Below are 16877 nucleotides of genomic sequence, written 5' to 3' on the forward strand. Positions count from 1 at the left end.
TAGCTGACAAGTGGTGTAGGTCCACGCCTGGGATCCAAACCTGTGAACCCAGGCCACCAAAGCGGAGCACACTGAACTCAACCACTAGGCCATGGGGCTGGCCCCTGGAACGCCCAGTCTTTTATAACCGAATCTCAGAAGTGACGTTCCATGCTTCTACCACATTCTTTTCTTTAGAAGTGAGTCACTAAGGGCCGGCCCCGTGGCTTAGCGGTTGAGAGCGCGCGCTCCGCTGCTGGCGGCCCGGGTTCGGATCCCGGGAGTGCACTGACGCACCGCTTCTCCGGCCATGCTGAGGCCGCGTCCCACATACAGCAACTAGAAGGATGTGCAGTTATGACGTACAACTATCTACTGGGGCTTTGGGGGGGGGAATAAATAAATAAATAAAATCATTAAAAAAAAAAAAAGAAGTGAGTCACTAAATCCCCCACCTTGAAAGGGAGGGGATTATACAGGGGTGTGAATAGCAGGAGGCAGGAATGAGAGGGGGATTATCTTAGAGGCTCCTCCCCCAACCATAATCAGTCTATGATGACTTATAGAGAGGAAGCAGATAGTTGTTCTCTCTTACTTCTTGTCTGCCGACCATCTACTTGGGAAATGACTTCTTCCTCATTCTCAGTCTGTGGTTCTGGGAGGCTGACTGCTCCCCCTCGCCCTGGCTCTTCGGGTTGGCAGCTGTGCTGTCCCTGGCCTGGCCAGTAATGATACTTCAACTTTCTGGCCACAGTGAGTGGTTCAGGGCTGGGCCATTCACTGTCCTTTTTCAGGAATTGACGTGGGTGCTGGGAAAAAAAGGGTCACAGGTGCTGTGCAACACAGAAAACTGGAATTTTTTCCACCTTCCATACCCATATGTAAGCCGCCTTTACTCCCTGTGAAAAAACTCTTAGAATGAAACCCACATAGAATAACAGAGAGCTGAGAGTTGGAGAGCGAGGGAGCCACACCAGGCTCTCCTGACATCTCCTGCCTCTCCACACCCAGCTATGCCTGAAGTCAGGCTTACCTCTTTTTCAGTTGGTTTTGAATTGGGTTTTTGTCCCTTGCAACAAAAAATGGTCCTGATGTATAGAGATATTATGGATGCAGCCCCAAATATTCTAGCTTCCCTTAACAGAGCTAGCATATCAGTGCCTTTTAGGAATTATCTAAATATTTTGAGTATATTTACATTTTGCAACCTTAGCTTAACTCTTAGAAAACTAAGCTCCATGTGTTTCCTATTCTGTGAGCTACATCCTTTTATTCACCTTTAATTTACTTTTCTCAAGATTCAGAAATATCTTCTTGTTCCATTTAAGCTCTCTCACAGCAGGGAGAAACCCCTTCTCAATTATTTTCTCTCCAACTTGTAGCACAATATCTGGCCACATAGTGGATCCTCAATAACTGTGTAATGAATGAATGAGTAAAGAAACTTCTAAGTATACTTGAGATTATTTTTCCCTAAGTTCAATATTTTATTTTTGCCCCTATAAAGAACAATTCAATATTTTCTGCCTTCTCACATAGCCTCATACTAACATCAATTTATTCCCATATCCTTGGGCTTTTCATTGTGCCTTCTCTCCTGCAAATAAGTCATAAAAATACTAAACAAAGGTAGTCATAGGGGAATGCCCGTGTTCACGCTTCTTCCTCCAAGAAGTGCCCTTTTATCCTAAACCATTGTTTCTTGTCTCTAAGCAACCTCCCTGTGCACTGCACCAGTCTCCATCATACCAGGATAACTCCATTTTTAAAATGGCCTTTTGTGTGGAACTTTGTGAAAGGCTTTTTGGAAATCTAAATAGACACCATTGATGGGCTTTTGTCCATATGCATATATGCCTCCCAAAAGAGCTTTCATAGATTGATGAGGTCTGATTTCCTCTTATGGAAACCATACGCTCTCCTCCAGCTCCTTCCTTGCCTCCCCCAATCCTACTGGCATGCAATTGTTTTTCTGGTGAGAAGGGCTCAGCTCTTCTCTGTGGATCTGCTTTGATCGGATCCTTGTCAGGTATTGTAAATAATGTAGGGTTAAGATTGCCAAAGTCAAACTATCCTAAAGAGATGAATAACTATGGTTATCTTAGCACGTTGAGATGAGAAACGGAAATATAAACTCAAGTATGGTAAATATGGGCAGAAAAAAGGAAGTAAGCTTAGAAATATAGGAAGTTGGTGGTTGCCAATCAAAGCTTAGGAATGTCTTAGGTCCTTTAGGAATTTGACAATATTATCAATTTCCCTTTTCTTTAGATTCTGCCTTCTTTTGATTTCCTCAACTTTATGCTCTCATCCTACCTTGATAAATGTTCCTTCTCAGTCTTTCTCTGGATACACTTTTTGCCTCTTTAATGTGGCTGTTTTCCAGGTCCCATCCTTGGCTTTATTTTTGTTTTCCTCTATACCTTCTCCATTGTCAATTTCATATACTCCTACAGATTTAGGGAGTCTATTTATTCTATAGATGGATAGAATAAAAATGTAAATTTGGGGTGCATACTTGTTCTCTGAACTTCAGAGAGGTCTGTTCACCTGCCTATTGGACATTTCCATGTTGATATCCCATAAACACTCCCATCATGAGTCCAAAATCAAAAGCATCACCTCTATATAATTTAAGGCCTTTTTCATTATATGTGACAAAAAACCATATTTCATGGACTCTAAGAAGAAGCTGAACAGGACAGGGGTACAATTAAGCTCAGAAGCAACTGGAACCAGGACCTGGAAAACTCCATGATTCCTCCCTCCATATCACACCTCTACTTTCCTCTATATGTCTGTTTCTTTCCTCCCATTGTTATAGACTAACTTCTTCTGCTTCTCAGTCTACCTGGTGGGAAACAATGGAGATTTCTGTGTTCCTGCTTCAGTCACACAGAGTGACACTGGCTTGATTCTCTCTGGGTCCTAAATTCACAGTCCCAAGGAAGAAAGTCACGGGCCCAGCCATGGTCAAGGTGTCCACCTATAAATCAATCAGCTTTGGCCTCAGGTACAGGGTTACAGTGTAAGCAACTTGAAGTCCCATAGCTCACTGGCGCTCTGCTCATTTTGCTTTAAACTTTTGTTCTCTGTGTGTTTCATTTTGGATAGTTTCTACTGCTACACATTCAACTTTACTATTCTTTTCTTCTATTGTGTCTAATCTGCTGTTAATCCCATCCAGTATATTTTTCACCATAGATATTGTATTTTTTATGTCCACAAGTTCAGTTTGTTTATTAATATCTTCCATTTCTTTACTTAATATGCTCAATCTTTCCTTTAGATTCTTAAAGAAATGGAATATAGTTATAATAACTGTTTAATGTCTTTATCTACTAATTCTATCTTTGTCTAATTTAATGTCTGTGTCATTTCTGGGTATGTTTCTATTGACTGATTTTTCTCCTCATTATTCATCGTATTTTCCTGCGTGTTTGGACACCTTGTCATTTTTCACTGGATACCAGACATTGTGAATTTTACCGTCTTAGGTGCTGGATATTTTTCTATTCCTATAAATATTTTCTTGAGCTTTCTTCTGGGAAGCAGTTAAAAAAACTTGGAAACAGTGTCATCTTTTTGAAGCTTCTTTTAAGCTTTGATAGGCAGGATGAGAGTGGCCTTTATTCTAGAGCTAATTTTGCCACACTACTGAAGCAATGTTCTTTAAATACTCTATCTGATGCCCTGTGAATTACCAGGTTTTTCATTCAAGGACTATTCCCTCTGCTCCTATCCAACGGTTCTTTCTTGAGCCTCGGGTAGCTCCCCCACCCTCAGGTGATCAGTACTCCCCTGAAGACTCTGGGGGCCTCTGCGGGTCTCTGGAGCTCTCTCCCTGTGCAGCGCTCCCCTCCCTGCTTCTCTTCCTGAGAACTGAAGATGCCATGGCCTCCCCGGACACTCAGGCTCCACATGGGCTCCCACTCTCTAAGCTGCACCCTGGAGACTCTCTCTAGGCAGTGAGCTAGGATGACCACAGGGCTCCCCTCATTGGTTTCCCCTCTCTCAGGGGTCACTGTCCTCACTGCCTGGTGTGCAGGGTCTGAAAACAAGAGTTTTCTACATTGTGCCTGTTTTTTAAGTTGTTTCTGATGGGAGGGTAAACCCAGTCCATGTTACTCCATCTTGGCCAGAAGTGGAAGTACAATTCAATCTTTTGGAACTACTTGCCATTTTCTTGTGTGTGTGTGTGTGTGTGTGTGTGAGGAAGATTAGCCCTGAGGTAACATCCGATGCTAATCTTCCTCTTTTTTTGCTGAGGAAGATTGGCCCTGGGCTAACATTGGTGCCCATCTTCCTCTACTTTATATGGGACGCTGCCACAGCATGGCTTTACAAGCGGTGCATCGGTGCGTGCCTGGGATCCGAACCTGTGAACCCCGCGCCACCGAAATAGAGTGTGCTCACTTAACCACTACGCCACTGGCCAGCCCCTATTTGCAGATTTTTAGAACTCTGGGCTCTTGCATGTCTCTGTGCTTTTATGTCAGTTCGAAACTTCTTTCCTTTCCACCCTGTCTGTCTGGCAAGGCTCAGTTCCAGCATCATCTCCTCCCAAACCTTCCCAGCACCCCCATGCCCCCAGCATCCCTCCTCTGTGCTCCATGGCATCATACACACACCATACGGGCTGGTGCCCCTCACTGAACTCTAAGCCCTGTGTGCACAGATCATAGCTTATTCATCTTTCTAGCTTCAAACTTAGCACAGATGAAACACAGCGGGTATTCAACATATGCTTGGTGAAACAAATGGAAACATTGCACATAATCACACTGCAACAGAGAACAATCTTCACTGTTGATTTCAGAGTATTTTACAAGCTGTTAACCTGCAAACACTGGCTGTAACTTAAACACTTCTATATTCTGAAGTTCTGATATTGCATTTCTTTGAATCAACTATGTCATTAGCAGAATTCTCAGCCATTAGATGTGGTGGTTTAGTTAGAAGTGTGTCTGTCTGCAGCCTTCCTTTGAGGATGGTGGCAGACTGTTTGGCACAAGTCTGTGCATTTGGTTTGGTTGCTTATGTTGAGCATGAAATCTTGTCAGTGTGTCACAGATTTTGAAAAAGGGCTTGTGTCTTTACAGCTCACGCTGAGCAGAATGTAACTGTAAACTGCCAAGGAAATATTCTCATCCCTTCCCGACCCAAGACAAAGTCACACCGCGGTCTCCAGTGTGCGTTATATCCTGTGTAAGCTCAATGGCCTGCTCAGTGGAAACATGCTCAACTTCGACAGGAGCTGTGTCAAGAGTTAGATCTCTGCGATTCCATCCCAGGTCCTTCATGGACTGCACATGTTCTCGTGTGCCCAAATGTGCCCCACCCCCTCCAGATCTCCAGAACACTTTGTGTAGTTTGAGCTTAAACCTACCTGAGGACTCAGTGCTTTCTTTTTGACCTAAATAATTAACTTTATAAAAAACTGACATAAATAGGACACGTTAACTGGAAAAGAAACAAAATATGTGTGTGTGTGAACAAGTAAATAATAAAAATCCCCTACAATCACACCACTGAGAGTGTATTATATGTCACATATTATACACGAAGCGTATAATACGTATCTTACATTGTACCTGCTATTTTGTAAATTGTAATCTGCTTTTCTCCCCTCGGATTTTTCCAAGTTAGTATCTTTTCTAAATCCCCAAAGTAGGAAAATTTAAAATAAAATCTTTCACAAACTTTACTTTTTGTTATGTTCTCCCTCTTTTTCTCTCTGGAGTATCTGCATTTTAATACAAAACTCTTGAAGACATAATGCCTGCCCAAAGGAATTATTCTCAAGTGCTGCAATTTCAGGCATAATGGGGATAAATATTTTGAGTGCTTTTACGTGGCTATACTCATTTCATTCCTGCATAAAGTTAGCTCTGCCAGATTATGCATAACACTAACAGTGTCACTAAACAGGAAGAGTAGGACTAGAAGAGACCATTTTAAAAATTCCAAATGTCATTTTCACTATGTCCTAAGAGACAGCTCCTTTTAGTAAGAGCAATGGTATCTGTGAAACTTTACTCCCTAAAGGACAGAAGAAAAATCAGTGGTTTGGGCCTGCCCCGTGGCTTAGCGGTTAAGTGTGTGCACTCCGCTGCTGGCGGCCCGGGGTTCGGATCCCGGGCGTGCACAGATGTACCACTTCTGGCCGTGTCCCACATACAGCAACTAGATGAATGTGCAGCTATGACATACAACTATCTACTGGGACTTTGGGGGGAAAATAAATAAATAAATAAAATTAAAAAAAAAAAAGAAAGAAAGAAAAATCAGTGGTTTGACATCGCCAACACTTTCCATCAACTTACTCAAGCCAACAATGACCAGTTTCATTGATTCCATTTATTTTCATTTAATTTACTTTTATATTTCTATCTTGAGTTGAGAAAGTCAACAGCCAATTTCCTTTCTTCTTTTTTGGGAAAATATCATACTGTGAAATAGTCTAATCTAAGCTGATACAAAACTTAATGTTCAGGTCCCTTTAGAAGGATATACTAAGATTCATGCTGGCGGGAATGGTGTCTACCTCTAGTGTCTAGCATGGTGCCTGGCAAAGAAGAAGTGCTCAATACACATTTATAGAATCTTATCAAGTGACAGTTGTTTGGAAGTGATCAATTATAACTGAATGATAAAGAATAAACATTTGCATTTGATAACAAAGTACCATCTAAAAATTAATTTCTTTTTGTATCCCTATGTTTTAGAATGACATTGATAGACACACACACACACCAGGGTTTCTCAACCTTGATACTATTAACATTCTTTGCTTACTGTGCACTGTAGGAGGTTTAGCAGCATCTCTGGCCTCAACCCACTAAATGCCAGTAGCACCTCACTCTCCTCCAAGTTGTGATGATCAAAAATGTCTCCAGACACTGCCTGGTATTCCCTGGGTGAGGGGACTGTCCCCAGTTGAGAACAACACACACAAAGTTAAGACTCTTAAGAAACAATTACAGGGACTCTTACAAGAGATAGATCATATCATTCAAATGCTAAATTACTAGTAACACATCAATTCAAAGGAGAGACTAATTTAAGAAGTAGGACTATGTGCCTCAATTTCCAGAAAAATGGCTAGTTATCTTGACAATATTAACTGAGTTCTGGGGGGAAAAAACCATACCATGTAAAAAAAACACTCTTTGAAATAGTTCTGCATTAATTTTACACATACAGTTATTTATGTACTTGAACTTTAAGAAAAATATCATCTGATATCAAATTGGCACCAATATCCTAGTGATTCAAAGAGATTATATGTAAATTCCTTCAAATTAAGATTATATGATATTTAATGACATTCTTATTTTCTTCACCATGTAAAGTTAATTCTCAATGATACATGCGTGGATTATTCTGGTTCTGCCAATGACTAGTTGTATGATCTTGGACAAGTTGTTTACCCACTCAGGGCCTCAGTTTCTTCACCTCAGAATGGAGATAATACTAATATCTACTCCTGAATGTGTTGTCAGACTTGAAAGAGTAACTACAAGTGAAGTGCTTAGAGCAGTGACTGAACACCCAATGGATGTCAACAGTTATTAACATCTGCCAATTTGCAACCAGTGTTTCACACCATCTGACCCATCCACTTCCTTCCCTGCCACACATCGTGTTTGGCTAATCCATTCCACTGACCTATACTAAGCAAAGTAAACTAACTTCAAGATTAGCTTAAATAAAATATAATTGGGTATTCACAGATGCTTTACTATTCTATTTATACTATTATTCCTTCTGTTAATATGAATGGGAAACGAAGAATTCATGAGAAAAGAACAACAGTGGATTTCATAAATTCTCATTTTTTTTCTCGCCAAGTTAAAAATCAATTTTAAATTCATTTTCTCAGGTAATGATTTTTTTCTGTGTGAATCAAAACAATAGTAGGAACAACAATAACAAGTATTTGCCCTCTGTCAGGTACTTTTCTAAGCATATAATTTAATCCTCAACCCTATAAGGTAGGTAATTTTGTTCTTCCCTTTTTGTAGAGGAGGAAGCTGTGGCAGGAGAGATTACATGACCTGCTCAAGGACATTCAGCTAGTAAGTGGTAGAGCTTGGATAAAAGCCCAGGAAGTCTGACTATGGAGTCTGTGCTCACAGTCTAAATGACTGTAAAACAGCAGCAGCAACAACAACACAGACATAGGACTATACGCTTTGTCCCCTTGGATTTTTCTTAGTGTATCTTTAGTATTAAGATAATGACTTTTCATGACCACTGTGAAGCTGAATGACAATATCCCAATTCAAACACTTATTTGCAATTGAAATGGTTAAGTAAATTTTCAGTTGCAGCAAAGTCAGAAAAATCAGTTCTCGGTTCAAAGGAGTATAGTGTATTACATTTAAAAATAGAGCTTTAGAGGGTGGGACATCAGCAAGATATCAGAATAGGAAGACCCAGGCCCTTGTTGCCCCATAGAGACACCAACTTAACAACATACAGACCAAATTGCCTTTGTCAGACTTCCAGAAACCAGTTAAGAGGCTGCAGCACCCAGGCTAATACAAAGCCAAGAGAGCCACATTGAAGCAGGTAGAAAAGCTTGTTGCATTTTGCCTGCTCTAGCTTTCCCCCCCATTCCCCGTAGCATGTCGCGGTTGGGAGAAAACTCCCAATGCCCAGCTTCTCCTGCAGGAAGAAAAGAGAAGAGTGGAACAAGTTTTTGTGGGGCTCCCTGAGGGAATATTCTGTCTCACTTGACTAAGAGTGCTGAGGAGAACCGGTGGCATAGTTGCTTGCCAGGTTGGGGGCCACTGAGAACAAAGTGAGGCGTCAAGATGCTGCAGCAGCAGGGAGACTGCAGTATCTCAGACACCAGGGAAAGAGAGAGGACAGGCTCGTGAGAAGAAACGGGGGCAAGCCTATTTAACTGGGAAATCACATGCACAAGCCCAGAGAAGACACGTCCCAGAGAAATTCTGAGAGGTCCCAGAATCTCTAGTGGGCTGACTGGTGAAAGTCTTCCCCTACATGAAGCCAGTCTATAAAGACTAGAAGAGGTGGCTGTTTTTCAAATGGCAATGTCTCAACAAAAGATCACAAGGCATACAAAGAAATAGGGAAACATGGCCCAATCAAGAGACCAAAACAAATTTCCAGAAATTGACCCTAAAGAAACAGAGAACAAGGGATTACCTGACAAGGAATTCAAAATAACCATCTTAAAAATGATGAACAAGGTAAAAGAGAAGACAGACAACTAAGAAAATCAGGAAAATGATACATGAACAAAGTGAAAAATATCAAAAAGGAGATAAAAACTATAAAAAAGAACCAAACAGAAATTCTGGAACTGAAGAATATAATAATTGAATTGAAAAATTCACTAGAAGAGTTCCATGCTGAGGCCGCGTCCCACATACAGCAACTAGAAGGCTGTGCAACTACAACATACAACTATCTACTGGTGCTTTGGGGGAAAATAAATAAATAAATAAAAATTTATTAAAAAAAAAAGACAGGAGGACGGAATTAAGAATATTTGTTGTTATGAGGTATTTGCACTACCTGTCTAACATTATAGTGTTATTTGAACACGGACTTAGATTAGTTGTAAATGTATAAAGCAAACATTATAGCACCACTAACATGTTTAAAAAATATATATAATTGATATGCTAAGAAATAAGACAAAATGGAATCTCATAAAATGCTCAGTTAAAACCACAAGTCAGAAAAAGTGTCAAATATGAAAATAGGAACAAAATACAAGGGCAACAAATAGAAAATGGTAACAAATATGACAGGTATTAATCCAACCATATCAATAATCATTGTAAATGTCAATGGTCAAAATACACTAATTAAAAGACAGAGATTGTCAGAGTGGATCAAAAAACAAGACCCAGCTATATGTTGTCTACAAGAAACCCACTTTAAATATAAAGACACATATAGATTAAAAGTAAAGGTATAGAGAAAGATATACCATGCTAACACTAATCAAAGGAAAGTAGGAGTAGCTATATTAGTTTCAGACAGAGTAGACTCCAGAGCAAGGAAATCTATCAGGGATAAAGGGGAACATTATGTAATGATAAAGGGGTCCATGCTCAAAGAAGACGTGGATAGCCTAAATGGGTACATGCCTGACAACAAGGTGAGGCAAAGCCTGATAGAACTGCAAAGAGAAATAGATGAGTCCAGTATCACAGTTGAAAACTTGAGCACACCTTTAACAGAAATGGACAGATCCAGCAGGCAGAAGGCAGTGAGGACACAGCTGGATCAACAGCAACATGGACAGCAACTGGACACAGTTGACATCTATGGACTAAGTCCTCCAATAACAACAGATTACACATTCTTCTCAACTCACCTAGGACACTGACCAGGATAGACACTATAAAACATACCCTGAAGAAATTTAAAAGAATAGAAATCATGCAATATTTGCTCTCCGACTGCAATGGAATTAACCTAAAAATCAATAAAAGAAAGATAGCCGGAAAATCCCAAAATACTTGGAGATTAAACAACAGAGTTTTTTTTTCTCTCAAACTACATTCTGCCCAGTGCCAAATCTGGCCTGCTGCCTGTTTTTGTATGGCCCCAAGCTAAGAATGGTTTTTACAGTTTTAAATAGTTGGAAGAAAAAAGCAAAAGAGGAAGACTATTTCAGCATCCCTAAATAACGTTTTAGAGCAACACAGCTATGCTCATTCATTTAAATATTCTCTATGGCTGCTTTTGTGCTAGTGTCAGAGCTGGGTGGTAAAGACAGAGACCACATCACTCTCGAACCTAAAATATTTACTCATTGGCCCTTTCCAGAAAGTTTGCTGACCTCTGCGACCCCCCCCCAAAAAAAACCCCACACATATAAATAACACAAGTCAAAGAAGAAATTTCAATAAAAATTTTAAAATGTTTTGAATAAATAAAAATTAAAACGCAGCTTATCAAAATGTGTGGGATGCAGCCAAAGGTGGGCTAAGATGGACATCTGTAAGATTGAATGCATGTATTAGACAACAGGAAAGATCTAAAATCAATAATCTAAGCTTCCATTTTAGGAAACTAGGAAAACAACAGCAAATAAATGAATGTCATGGCTAAGAGGCCTGACCAAAGTATGGGCGCTTCAGGCGGGCAGGCTCCAAGAGGCGCTCTGCAGCGACCCTGACCACGGGGTCCAGAGGGAGGATCTTGGCAGCCAGAGGGATGGAGGGGATGGCGAGACAGGTGGCTTTGAGAAGGCAAGATCCAGGTTCCCAGGCACCCAGGATTTCCATTTTAGGTCGTGAACTTACCTTTCACAGACCGGCCAGGGAGTTTCTACGTGGGCTTCCACTAGGCTGGCTAGCCCCACCTAGGTGCCAGCCTCAACTTGCGCAGCCCGGCCCGGGGGGGCGGGGCAGGGCGTGGAAAGTGGGCGTGGTGGAGAGAAGGGGCGAAGTGGCGGGAGGCGGGGCCCCTCGCTGCACATGCTGGGACCGCACCTGTTGTCTCTTAACCACTCACAGCTGGCAGCCCGCAGGGCTGGAGGACTACAACTCCCAGGATGCCCTGGGCACGGGGCGATGCCTAGCCCTGGGGGGAGGAAAAGGGCGGTGTGCGCTTGGCCGAGGGCCAAACCGCCCTTGACTCGGGACTCTGGTCCTGCACCGCTCCACGTGGACTGAGTCCCGGAGGGATGTGACGGGCACACGGGGACCAGAGAGTTAGGAGGGTGTGGTGGCTGCATGGGCAGCTGCGGGCGTGCAGCGTGCAACTGCTTTTGTCCAAAATTGAAGCCGGGCTCGTGCCTCTTCCCCACCTACTCCCTCCTCTGCTTGATTCTTCCTCCCACCTGCGTGCCTGTGGGTCTTTCCACAGCCTCCTACCTAGTCCAGGGCCAGGTACTTCTCTAAACTGCTTATGGGAACTGGTTTGACATCCCAGAAACTTTCCACTTTGCCTGTTGCCCTCTGCCTTCTCCAGCCAAAGTGCCATCATTTCATCAGCCTCTGGGAGAAATTCGCTCCTGTGGCCCCTCTTGCTAGCACAACTTAAGAGCTTTGCAGGGTGGTATCATTGGCTGTTGCTTGCCTTTTTCGCAGATGTGGAAGTTGAGGCATCCCTGATGTTAATGATTGGTTTCCCCAGGAGCCACTGAGAGCAGAGAAGAATGGCCCAATTCCCAGGCAAGTATCTAGTAGGCTGTTTTCACCAACCCATTCCAGTGCAGAGGCCTCCGAAACAGCAACCTTAAGATGATAATAGCTTAAGTATTTTGCCCTTTAGATTGATTGCCTAATCTCAGCCCAGGTGTGAGTGGCCAGTCTCTCAGGGACACAGATGGTGACTCTGATCCCTCAGGAAGAGACCAGTGGTCCAGCTTTGGGAGAGGGATGTTCAAAGTAGACAGCACTTGGCCAGCATTTGAAACCCGTCAGCTTTAACACCTCTGCTTTGGATTCTGGCAAGGTTCCAGGATAAACACACCTAGGGATAGTCAGTTGTACCATATTTCTTTAAAAATTGATTAGAGTAGTGAAAGGAACAGAGCATAAAATATCTTGCTTATTTGCAAAAGATAAAATGCAAGCAAGACTTTCCTGTTAATTTTTTTCTGCTCATTCTCTTGGCTGTACTGTATGTTTGAATGCAGAATCAGAAAACTTGAATTGCCAAATTCTCTTTTCCTGAGATCAATAAACTAACTTAAAAGTTTTATTGAAACCTGTGGAGGAATGGTTAGCAGCTTTCATGATTTATGTCGTCTCTAAAAATCTGGGCGTTGATCCACATGAGAAAAATCCTTGTTTATATTACATGTCCCAATAGGTTACATTTCCAATTCCTGAATGTGGGATATTATCAAAACAACTGAAAAACCTGGTCGTGGAAACTGGACTCTGTCACTTTGTCAAGAATTTGCCTCTTCATGAATTAATGACACATGAATTCCTTACTATTTTTGTAAAGAAAGGACAAGAAACTCTGTAGTGTCTCTGAACGTGGCAAGACGGGGAAGTCTCGTTAGACCACATCCTCGGGTTCTTCTCTCATGTTCAATAGGCCCAGGTGATAGTCCGTGTAGTCAGGTGCAGCGCCGCTCCCCCAGTCCCCAGTGTTGCATCCTACTCTGGCCTGTGCCCTCTTCAGGGGGTTCTGATGACGCTCCTCCACAAGGGTTGGAAGGAGACATTGTAACATGAGGATATTCATCATCTTGAAACAAGGATTAATATAGAGCAAAGTCTCAGGGTCTGTGTGCTCTGATGCACTGCTGTTGGGGTGTGGCTGCAGTGACCACTGTGCTCCCAGCAGTCCCCACAATGGCTGTCTCAGACGTTTGATCTCCTGGCGCAACCACAGCAGCTGTTGAGAGCTGGGCGTTCATCGTGGTTCAGTGTCTTCCATCATATTTTGTGCCTCTGACCCTCCTCTGCTCACCCCCTTCCCATTCCTATCTGTTTCATTCATTGCTTTGTAGTTGTTTCCTAGGAGCCACTGTGTGTAACTGTATTTCACAGTGTCTTTAGGGACCCACGATCTCTAAACGAGTCACTACACAACACCCACGTATACTGTTGTAGCCTGTGTTCGTCCCCTCCAGTGGAGCTGTGAAGAACCCTGCTTACTCAGAGGTCCTCTCATTCTCATGCTGCTGGGGCTGCTTACGAAGCTGGGTATCTCATCTTTGGTCTCATCAACATTATTCTTTTCATCCATTATTCTGAAGTCGGATACGACTTTGTTAATAATGTGGACACTGGCTGTCACAGGCACTTTTATGTGTCTTTCCCAACAGCTCTGTGAAGTAGGCCTGTGACACCCATTTTACAGGGGAGGACACTGAGGTTCAGAGAGGTCGAGTAGCTTCCTTCACTTCACACAGTTTCTTGGTACATTTTGAGTCTCCTCCTGGAACTCTGCCTCTCAGGTGTGTGCACTTGGCTGGTGTTCCACTTTGCGCCTCTCTGCCAGCCTCTCCAAAGGCACATGCCCCATCCTGAGTCCATTGTCTGCTTGATGGAAGTCACCCTGCACAAACAGGCTCTGGGCAGGGAGTGGACTAGTGGGCCGTGGTCCTCCAGCTTACCCTGGGCAGGTTCTAGGTTTATTGTGAGAGCTGGAGCAGTGGAAGATACTGACCGTCATTCACCTGGAAGGTTTGTTACTTAGAAATACTCCACTGACTTTTTGCAGGTGTCCTGTCTTCTTTGTCTTCATTGCTCCTCTGGGCTTCTCCTATAGTCCATGCTGTGCAGTAACATACAGTACAGAGACTGGTGAACATAATATTGTTGCCCTGCACCAAATGGTCACATCACTCATTTTTCTAATTATGAAAGAAATACATACTGTAAAAAAAGTCAAATTACACAGATCTATGTAGAGTAAAGTGAAACCTTCCCCTTCCATCCCCTTCCCTGCAAACTCCTCTACTCAGAAGGAAATATTGTTAAGAGGTTGCAGCTTATTCTTCTGGACATTTCCTATGAATTTATAAATACACAAAGTTTTTTTTAACATAAATTACATAACTACATTGTTTTGCAATTTCCTGTTTCTCAAACCATATATCATAGATGTCTCTCCTTATCCGTGCACGTCACTCTAACTTAGCTTTTTAGATGTTTTAGAGGTACTCCAAAGAACAGGAATACCATGATCTGTTTATTTCTTCTTAGATAGAGTTGAGATTACATCCAGTTTCACTATTATACATAATGCTGCAGTAAGATCCTTATATGGAATTTTTTACACTGCTATTCAACTGCTCAATTTGTTTTGTTTCCTTTTAGTCAGAGACTATGATATTTTCAACATTTTTATGGGAATTACTTTATAGGGAAATTAATTTTTTCACTGAATAAAGACATTTATAGGGAAACTGGCCTTCAAAGTCATCCATCTCAGTATTCTGGAGAAAAATCATGAAACTTAGAAGGTATTCTGCTTGTTCCATCACATTCTAACAAGTCATGTTAACAATTTAAAGTTGAATGTTTGACTAGCCTCTACTCTCTCTGTTCCGTAGAAGGATGACTTTTTCTTGTCTTGAAAACTTCTGACTCCAGGGGCTCTCAGTTGGGCTTCGGAGAGGATAAGATATTGGTGTCGTATCTGTTTCTCTTCAGCTGTAGGCTGCATTTTCTAAAGATCATAGAATTGAACATGGTCTAATCGATATATATGATTTGGGTCAGAAATTCAAAGTAATGAACCCAAGATAGGAATCTATACCTTTGGTTCTTAATAAAGAATTTCCTTTGATATCCTCAAGTATCTGTGATTACTAGTAAAAACTCACCTGTGGGTGATGAGATGTGGCTCTGCTGGCAATGTCTGGCTTGAACATCCATAGTTAAGGCTGCCACATCCATAGGTAGATTAGACTTGACCTCTCGACGACCTCTGCCCTTGGTCTTTGACCTGGGAAATTTAAGAATTTTAAAAAGCTGCTGTTATTAGCACTCAATGCTAGAAATGCCTGTTAATGAGTGAGTTTGATTTGGTAAACCAAAGAGTATAAGCAGAACAAAGTCTTTAATATCAATAAAATTTCAAAAAATTCTAATTTTTTAAAATATAACTCTACTTTTGCCACAGTGCAAACTGTATACATATGAATGAAATATCCCTTTGTCCATTTCTTAAGTTGTTTCCATTGATTTGATGGATTTATCCTCTAATCCGGATTCCAAGTGTGAAAGAACATCTTGGTCCTTCAAAGAAAAGAAGCCATTGAAATTTGATTTTCTTTTAGCTCGGCACCCTACAGGTTTGAAGAATAAATTATCATGTAGTGATACAATGATTCTGAAATCTAATTGTTAATTAGAGGGGTGTAAGTGATGATTGAATGGTGGTTCACCCCCATGGTCAGAGGTATTGTACACATGGACGTGTAACCACGATTCAGGAAGCTGCTTCAGCCCCGTGACATCCTTGAGAACCACAGTGCAGGAGGATCTAGGCACACAGCCATCTGCCTCGATCTCCTGGGTTACATGTAGATCCAGGGGTCTTGAGAGTGGCGTCAGAGCAGCTAACTTTTATCTATTTCTCCCCTTCCTTCTCTCCAGCTTATCTCAAACAGTCTTGACTATCATATTTTAAAGACCAATTATAGTTATTTATATGAGCTGCTTGTTCATTATTGCAGAGTAATAATCAGGCATACCATTAAATATCATTTAATTGAGCTAATTAAATTTGTGGTACCATTTAATTGATTAGAACACTAAGTTTACTTCAGAGTTGGATATTCATCAAATGTGTTAATCTGCTTACAATTGCCATGTGCCTCACTCCTCTTAGAAGTGTATCTTTGGCCCATCACAAGATTTTAATGAATCAAATCATCATAAATTAAGATAATGTACTATCTGGTGGATGACAGGCACATGGGTCAATTTGGAAATATGCCCATCTGTCTTTGCTCCCCATGGGAAGTTTCTGGTCACTAGGTCTCCAGGTGGCTTGCACAAGCCCTAGGTCTGTAATAGCTTGGTGCCTTTCCTTCTACTTGGGGTCAAAATAAAGGAGGTCAGAGAGACTTACTGAAGTTTCAGAGACTTATGAAGTCTTCTATGAAGACCACCCATGCATAAGTTCTGGATAGCTCTCTGTTCCTAAGACTACTAGTTACTTTAAGGGCTTGTCAGGAGCTGTAAAGGCCTGATATTTTCCCTTGCCTGCAAACCAATAAGTTAGCCTACCATGGTCTTATAGATGCTGGCAAAAGACATGAGACCCATGGGTCAGAGACAAAGGACTTAATGACACAGCAATGGCAGTGGCCAGAGTATCAGCATTTGCACCAGTTCACTAAGTCCCACTTCCTACAGGGTGATACACAGTGGGCAAGGTGACATGCAGAGGGTTGCAAGAACTCAGAGCTGAAGGAACTCAAATCT

Source organism: Diceros bicornis, chromosome 21 (genome assembly GCF_020826845.1).
Source record: "Diceros bicornis minor isolate mBicDic1 chromosome 21, mDicBic1.mat.cur, whole genome shotgun sequence".
NCBI classification, from domain to species: domain Eukaryota; kingdom Metazoa; phylum Chordata; class Mammalia; order Perissodactyla; family Rhinocerotidae; genus Diceros; species Diceros bicornis.